Raw genomic sequence first — 9,038 nt, 5'->3', positions numbered from 1 at the left:
TTCATTTCCTTCTCTCTGGGCCTCTAGTTGGTTCACGTAGTGTTTTTGCGCAGCGCGTCTGTGTTATATGTCATCACGCATCACACACATGACCAGCGTCGGCCAATAGTGAGCCTACGTGGTGATGTGTAACACAGACGCGCTGCGCAAAAACACTACGTGAACCAACTAGAGGTCCAGAGAGAAGGAAATGAATAGTGGAATAAAGTCGTTATTTTTGTTTGTTTTTGCGCACAAAAAGTATTCTCGTCGCTTGATATACTTAAGATTGAACCACTGTAGTCACTTGGACTATATTAACGATCTCTTTAATAACTTTTCTGGGCCAGCAAGTTTCGGCCACCTAGCAGCCTATGGAGAAGTGATCCAGCACTCAGATTTCATCAAAAATATCTTAATTTGTGTTCCGAAGATGAACGAAGGTCTTATGCGGATGGAACAACATGAGGGTGAGTAATTACTGACAGAATTTTCATTTGTGGGTGAACTAACCCTTTAAGTTAGTGAGTTATAAAAGAGCAACCTCTTGGATTAGTCGTTTGAATTTGACCTGAACTTTTAATCTAGATCTTTTTTGTGAAGCTAATGACATGTCAGTATCTGGCTTATTCAATCTTTCACTGACTGATTTCATCTGCTGTGTCTCTCATTGCTCTTTCCCCCCTCTTTCTCTCGATCTCTTTTTTGTCATTCTTCCACCCAGCCCTTCATCTTCTACAGATACTAGTCAACTGCTCATCTCGACAGCTGTCTGTCAGACCATCACTGAGGTTAATGAGAAGGGGAACCGAGCCGAAGCCTTACACACTCTTTTCCCCAGCTATCCCTCGTCTGCCCGGCACTTTCATCATCTTGACTTGAGGGAGAGGGCCATTAGGACAGTGACAGATGATTATGCCGACCAATTGCGAACTGAGATTGATAGATGTGCATGTGTGTGCGTGCGCGCTCATGGGTTCATTCATAAGGAGCCACTATTGCAACCATCTTCAAGGTCATTGATTCATGGCTAACTGTCTTGTTATGTTCTTCATGAGACAGACCCACACATTTAACTATCAGCTGAATTGAATTCACCCAACCAGATATTAATTAAATGATCTCTTCTCTTGTGTTCGATAGAAAAATATCATATCGGTTTGAAACGGTATGAAGGTGAGTAAATGACAGAGATTTCATTTGTGGACGTACAATCCCTTTAATAGGTGGTGTCATTTGTTAAAAAAATATTTATTTTATCTCAAAAAAAGATGGAAAGACAGATGCATTTACTGGAAAAGATAGTCTGGAAGTTACATGAGTGAAACCCGCGTAATTTCAATGTACCTCTTCTGTGATATGTTGTCCATTATCAGACCAAGAAAATAATCCCTCGTGCACCTCTTTCACCTCGAATCAACGTTTAAAATATGCATCTACACAGTGTTACCAAAATATAATGCAACAATTAAACATTACATGTGTTAGCATGAGACTGGTAATGATAAAAGTGTTATCAAAGATGGTTCTGCAAAGTTATGAGTAGGCCTATACAGAATCTGTACACTTTTCATCATACTCTCTCTGTTGATTTCAGTAGAATTTGCATATGATAAAATGTGTTAAGCAGAGCTGTGAGGAATTTATGCAAAACTCTTTGAAATGCAATTAAGCAAATAAAGGAGTTTGCTAGTTTTGGGGGATGTGTTGAGTTTCGTGAATGTTGGGCATTTGAATATATCTTTCTACATTCTTTTTAGCGTTATCAAAAATGCTTTTCAACCATCATGCCAAACTGTTCTGAGAATGGTATAGTTGCTTTTCCACTTGAGCATGACTCAGTGTGGAACATTCGCAAACTGTTCCCAGCAGGGCTAGCTAAAGGCGGAAAAGTCAGAGCCAGTCTGCAGTTTTTTGACAGTCAAGGTTGACAGATTTCGCCCAAAAATCATGTGATTGATAGGCACAGGCTTCAGACTATTAATCCATCCAGTCAAAGGATATCAAACATGTTTGATATTTTGAGCCGATTTTAGTAAGCATTTTTTCCCCCAACTTTTCATTTGTCTCCTCGCAATCAGGCTAAAGTTTCAGTCTGTTGAGTTCAGAATGACATGAAAGTCTAGTCCATATTTGGATATCAGCTACAGTGTGTGATCCTCAGTCATTTAGTGTATGATTCTGTAACCCTTTACAAAGTTGGCAAGTGTATGATACATAGTGTTTTAAAGCTGTTACGATTATAATTGACTCCACATTTGTCATGAAGTGTATTCCAGCTTTAACTGTATGCTCAGCCATCCTGGTGGAACTCCTGTAGTGTTGCTTCAGTCAACATAAAGTTTGTATGTTGCTTCAGTCAAACATTCAGATTCATTGTAGTGGACAAAAAAGTGAGTTGGCAAAAATCTTTTAGATTAATTTTTCTACATTGTAAAAGAGGAAATATCTTTATCATTTGAAAATAATAACAAACAATTTAAATAACAAATCATTTTAGAGCGCAATGTCATGCAGCATGACATTGAAAACATCCATGTAACGCATGTTTAAATAGAAAATCAATGGAAAAGCAGAGCAGTTGAATGCAAAAACTCATTATGTGAATAGCCACTATAGCCACAGTGACAAAAAGAAACAGTAATCGTGCCGGCTGGTTCAACTCGACATGGAATGGCTTGCAAAAAGTACCTTTCGCCACAATAATGGAGAAGCAGCTTGTGGGAGGATAGCATACTATAAATTAGTCTTCAGACGGATGGCAGAAGGTCTGAACTCCTTTTCAGCTTTCAATTGCAGCTTTCACTGGCCAAGGACCTCTTAAGAGGACATCTGAGCGACATGTAAAGCATCCAGTCACAGTTAGTTTTGTTTCCGCATCATGTTTAGGGGCTAAAAAATGTAAAGTCCATTCAAGAGATTTGTGCAAGTTTACTGCAACAATGGCGCTGCAAACCACATTCTTATGACATCAAAGTACAGCGAGACCGATTTGAAAGCATACGGAGCTTTATTTACGGTAATAACGATATATGAATGAATGCAACATGTTTCCCATTTTGTGTGTCCATGCATCAGAAGTTGCCAACGGTCCGTGGGCGGGACGTCTGAAGCTGAGACTAAATATAAATGAACAAGAATGGGACATGACGAAACTCTCTGTAAAGAACTATGTACATGAGTCAGTTCATACATTTTAGAAACTAGTTTCATACCAAAATAATGATGTAAACCACTTTACAGCTCAAATAACAAACATTTCTACTGAAGATTTTATGTAAGTGCTATAACAGAAATATAAGCAGCACATTTTGGCTTTTAAACCCTCCTTGCATTGTGCATTACTGTAAACATGCTTTCCATTAGTTTTACAAACTGAGGGACAAGTCGAAATCATTTTTTGTGATAACAGACAGCGGGTTGTAGATGCTGTCTGGTCACATTAAATTGTAAACAACCCGAGACATTCCAATGAACTCTTCACACTACAAGTTTCCTGCGTTCAGAAGCAACATTAATGTATAATGCAGCCTGGTGTGTATCTCTCATACCAGTGGAGAAGATGTAGCAGACTACATTTTCCATTCAGACGACATGAGAGCGTTAAGGAGATGCATTAGCGCCTGGATATTACTCTTTGGGTGCTGTGTCATTTCAGTGTGTTAAATCAGGAGAGCTATGGCTTTTACCTGCTCTGCCAGAAAAATACCCAGAATGCAGTGTGACAGTGCAGCCCCTCGGCCATGTCCACAGATATAACTTCAGCTCTAATATCACTCCTTGTCCAATTTCTGTGGTACGGGGCAGAGGGGCACGGGAAGGGTTGTGCATACAGAACATTTAGTCTTTCTCCTCTGGTTCCCACCGTGATCGGAGTCCCTGGAGAGACACCCAGCTGCTCAGAGATCTCCGAATAATAAACTCTGGCGCAAATAGGATGCTGTCAGCAAGCACTCATTTTAAGTGACTGGTCTCGGTTAGGAATCAAAAACCGGATCCCTTTATGAAATAAATACCGGAACCAAATTAATTTTATGACCTTTATTTCTATTGATATTTGCTATTAAAGGAGAAATTAAAATGAAAATTAGCCCATGATTTACTCACCCTCAAGCCATCCTAGGTGTGTATGACTTTCTTCTTTCAGACGAATACAATCGGAGTTATATTAATAAACACCCTGGATTGCATCAGGATTGCATCAACCATTGCAACCATCTTTTAGATGAATGATGCACTACGCTACATCCGATGTCATAAGTTGCTTAAGTTGCGCTTTATATGCAAGTAGACTGCGTATGGCCGGAAGCTAGAATTTTACTTTGTAGTGTTTTAAATATGAGTTTTTTTCTTACATAAACTCATCGCTTCGCTTCAGAAGGCCTTTATTAACCCCCCGGAGCCGTGTGGAGTTCTTATATAGCAACGCATTCTCATCCCAAGGCGTCATATACTGACGCTTTTGAAATTGTGTCTACATTCGACGCACATGGCACCCTTTAGCGTCAATATGTGACGCAGATTATGGGTAGGTTTAGGTCTGTGATAGGGTTAGGGTTAGACCGCTAGGAGGCGCCTTCTGGCCCATATTTATCTGCGTCTCATATTGACGCTAAAGGGTGCCATGTGCGTCGAATGTAGACGAAATTTCAAAAGCGTCAGTATATGACGCCTTGGGATGAGAACGGGATGGATGCACTTTTTTGAGCTTCAATCTGGTTGCAATGATTGCAATCCACTGCCATCATAAAGCTTGGAAGTGTCAGGGTGTTTTTAATATAACTCCGATTGTATTCGTCTGAAAGAAGAAAGTCATACACACCTAGGATTGCTTGAGGGTGAGTAAATCATGGGCTAATTTTCATTTTAAAGCGAACTACTCCTTTAAGCAATCAAATGTACAATTTTCACCTGGTCAATGATAAAATGGATGGAAGTAGTGTCTGGATCCCTATCGAGAGACCAGAATATAATTTGGACACTTTTCACTTGGGTTAGTAAGTAACCACTAAGAACACACTAGCAACACCTTAACAACCACTTTAGAATGTCATTGTTAAAGGTATTTTGCATCTCCTTTATTGTTTAGATCAACACATCTTTTGGTCTTTTAAACATTTATGTTGTGCATATATCACTACACTGTAACGGATTTCTGTAATTTGAACAGTATTTTACTGTAATATGTACAGTAAGATACTGTAAAATATGTATACAGTATGTTACTGTAAACAGCAAAGGATTATGGGAAAATATAGGGTCACTACTGTAATTCTTCACTACTGTAAATCAATTTACAGTAGTGAACTTGCCCGCGAAAAACTGACCAATGGCAAGAGGGATTTCTTTTCAAGTGTTTTTTTGAGGGGTGAAGTGGCAGTTAATGCACGGACAAAAGATCATGTAACTCACCAAAAAGGTTAGTATATAATTTCTATTTTATGTAAAACAAACATTTTCAAATGTTTTTACTTATGTTAACAGCAAACTAACATGATGTATCGTTTTGTTTTCGTCTGAATGGTTTTAGTGCCTTTTTTTCCTGACTGTCGTCAGAATGTTTTTTTGGTGCCTTTATTACTGTCTTTTTTCCTGACTGTCGGCCGGGTCGCTGTCACGGTGATAATATTAACTGGTGAGTAAGTTAAGTTCACCTATATTAGCCGAAATATTCTTTAGTTAAAACTATGAAAAATAATGGTTGTGTGTTCCTCTGCCTCTTTAACGCAAGTTAGCTCATCAGGCGGGCGGAGTCGTCGGTAACGTTAACCGAGCTAACAGCAAACTCAACGTGAAATACTGAGGTAAAGTGAGATAGACGAAACCCTTGTTAAAGTGCGGGTTTTAAACAATATTTTCACGTAGGCCTATATGATTTATTTTTAGGTTTGTGATCTGGATACGTTAATGCCATCTGCAACGATGGAGTGTGTTGGAGCCTTTTCATTGTGATAACATCAACTGGTATGTAACGTTATGGTCAACTTCACCTAAATTAGCCGAAGTAAACTTATTAAACAGAGAAGCATAATAACTTTGGTATGTTCTGTCTCCTCTTTCACAACTTTTTGGCAGATGTACAACGTAAATACTGAGTAAAACTAAGTTAAAGGGATAACGTAGTAAGTTACACCTTAAACAGAAAATTATGTATGTCATCATTTACTCGCCCACAACGTGTTCTAAACCTGCATGAAGTTCTTTCGTCTGAACATAAAATAAGATATTTTGAATAATGGTAAATAGTGGCTGGTCCGCATGGACTTCTATAATAGAAAAAATACTTTGGATGTCAATGGGGACCAGTAACTGTTTGGTTGCTCATGTTCTTTAAAATATCTTCTTTTGTATACAGCACTTTAAATAATTTAATGGAAGTTATGAACAAGTTGAGGGTGAGTAAATGGTGACAGAATTCACAATTTTGAGTAAACTAACCCTTTATCCAACAGCATTGTTAATTTCATCTTTTGTTTTATTTTCAAGTTTGTGGTCTGAATTATGTCGTCTGAAATGTCGGAGGTGTATTTTGGAGTCTTTTTTGTGATTGCCTTCGTAATGGTGATAACATCTACAGGTGAGTAAGATGACATCAACTAAATTAGCTGAAGTATGCATTAGTTAAGCAGGCAAACATGTTCTTTTCTGTTCTTTATTTTGAATTTGCAGCGGCCATTCCCTCCGGACTGTACATCACTGCTGACGCTCTCCACTAATACACAGAACGGGTTGACGTTGGAGGAGGAATAGGAGAAGGAGGAGGAAAGGGTTAGCAATATACCATTATCAATATAGCAAAGTTTTGCTAACTAATATTTTTAATGTTGTTTAATTGATTAAAAACTATAAACACCATACAACATTATATCTTACCTCATCTTCACCCCACATGTTATTGTTGTTAGTAATAAGTTCTGTTATTGTATTTTAGTTTTTTTCTGTAAACTATAACACTAAAAGGCTGCTGTGACTTTGTCTGTTTCAGGAGAGTCTGTTCTCAAAGCAAAAACATGGATGCTGACAATGAAGGGCAGAATCATCATCCAGTTACAACTGCTAACAGACGACTCTTCAGCATTAGCTGTCTATTTTGTCGAATGCAGAATCAGGTAAACCAAAATATATATATATATATATATTTTTTACATTACATTACATTTACATGCATGCATTTGGAAGTCACTTTTATCCAAAGCAACTTACATTGTATTAAGTTTAATTAAAAAATTATCCATTCCCTGGAAATCTAAGCTACAGGAATGTATTGAAATGCTTTAATGATTTTAATGTAATGTATTATGGGGTAATACCATCCCTGTAGGTTAGGGGTGGAAATTGGCAAAAATTTGATGATTCGATAGTATTGCGTTATTTGGGCCACAATTCAATATTATTGCGCTTCCTAACATTGCGATACAGCAAGTATTGCGATTCGATTCTGCTACACATTTACTGGAAGCTAGTGCAAAAACTTTGTCCTTGAACATTCAGGACACAGGACCTTATTACAGAACGTAATTATATGAACGCGTCACCACCGCATTAGCACCAAAAACATGGAGATTTTATTTTAGAGAATAATTACAGAACCTATTCGATATACTATAATTCTATAATTAAATAAACTAATCGAATATCCAAAAATTGTGACTCATCCCTGCATGTAATACCTTGTTTTTTCCCCAAAATCTTCACGTACGTCTCGATTTTCGAAGGGGATTATAAACGTTTCTTCCTTGGTTCGCTTTTATTTAGGCCTATTACATTCACATTCTTTACTGTGGTAAAGTAGAAAAACGTTGTAGGACAGATAGCCTACATTTTTACTTGCACGTCAGATTCATTTCAACACAGTTTTTGCTTGTTATTAGACATGTACGGCGCGTCAAGTTTATTTGATTTTTAGTTTCGCTCTCTTTGGCAGCGCAATTTCAAACATAGCTTAAATGTCTTGCCCTTGTGGAAGATTAAATTCACTTTTCATACCTTTTACAACAAGTAGAAAACATGAAGATATCAGAAAATAGATCGATGGTCTCTTTCCTCCTCGTGTCATCCCTCTCAAAGCACAGAGCAGTATGGCTTCATGTGGAATCACGTGTCTTTGTGTGGAAGTATTAAACGAAAGTTTTTTTTTTTATAGATTTAACTTTTCTATTATGTAAGTTTCTAATATTTACTGATATGTATTTGAATGCTTTACAGGCTTTGTGTTGCTTCTTTGACGGAATTGCTCAAATAAAGACTTTTTTGCTCGAGTAAACTACATTTTTTTATTTCAATTTTCATAATAACCCCCCAACCACTGCAGGTAGTTGGTCCATTACCACCGCAGTGGTAAAAAAAACTGCCACCGTCACAGCCTTATAACCTTTATTGGAATACTTTGCGCTACTGTATCAATATAATTGCGTGCGCAAAATATTGCGACACTGAACAGAATCGATTTTTCCCCCACCACTACTGTAGGTGGATTCAGAATCAGATGTAGTGCTTTTATTAACGCCAAAGTACATGCAGCATCAAGTTTGAGGGTTAGGGAAAATTCTGCCAACACCGGTCTGAAAAAATTATGTATTTTTTCCCTGCTTGTGTTTGCAGGTTCATTCTGAGAGTCAACCCTGATGGCACCAAACACCAAAGGCACAGATCAGATGGAAATCTGGAAAGGTCCAAAGAAAAGCATCAGCCTGAAACCCTCAGTGTTTCTCATCAGAGAGCTTGTCAACTTTGACTGGCAAAATTACTGAAATGTAACAACACAAACTGACTTGCTGACTGGCCTGTTTTGCTTTTCAGTGTGTGTACGTTTTTGCCATGCTACAGATATAAATGGTCACCAGGAGATTAATTCTATGGACTTTGGAGATGTTGCCTTTTTTTTTCTTCAGCTAGTGGCTCCAAAAGGTCAAGATTTGTAATTTGTACTTCTAAAACAAAATGTTCAATGATTAAAAAGAATATTATAAGGACAAATGTTTGTGAGTTATTGTGATTTTTTGGGGGGTGGGGTAAACATAAATTTAAAAAAGAAAATTTAAATGATGAAAAAAAAAAAA

General features: G+C 37.7%; 1 long non-coding RNA gene across 1 annotated transcript; it reads left to right on the top strand.

Annotated features, from left to right (window-relative positions):
* Positions 1-6,665: 6,665 nt before the first annotated feature.
* On the top strand, positions 6,666-8,718 carry LOC311089910. Its single transcript, XR_014607785.1, has 3 exons — positions 6,666-6,747; positions 6,965-7,088; positions 8,581-8,718. It is a non-coding gene; the product is annotated as an uncharacterized lncRNA (long non-coding RNA).
* The last annotated feature ends 320 nt before the right edge of the window (positions 8,719-9,038 follow it).

This window comes from Abramis brama, assembly GCF_963993115.1.
Source record: "Abramis brama genome assembly, chromosome: 9".
NCBI lineage: Eukaryota > Metazoa > Chordata > Actinopteri > Cypriniformes > Leuciscidae > Abramis > Abramis brama.
This window is presented reverse-complemented; position numbering and strand designations above follow the sequence as displayed.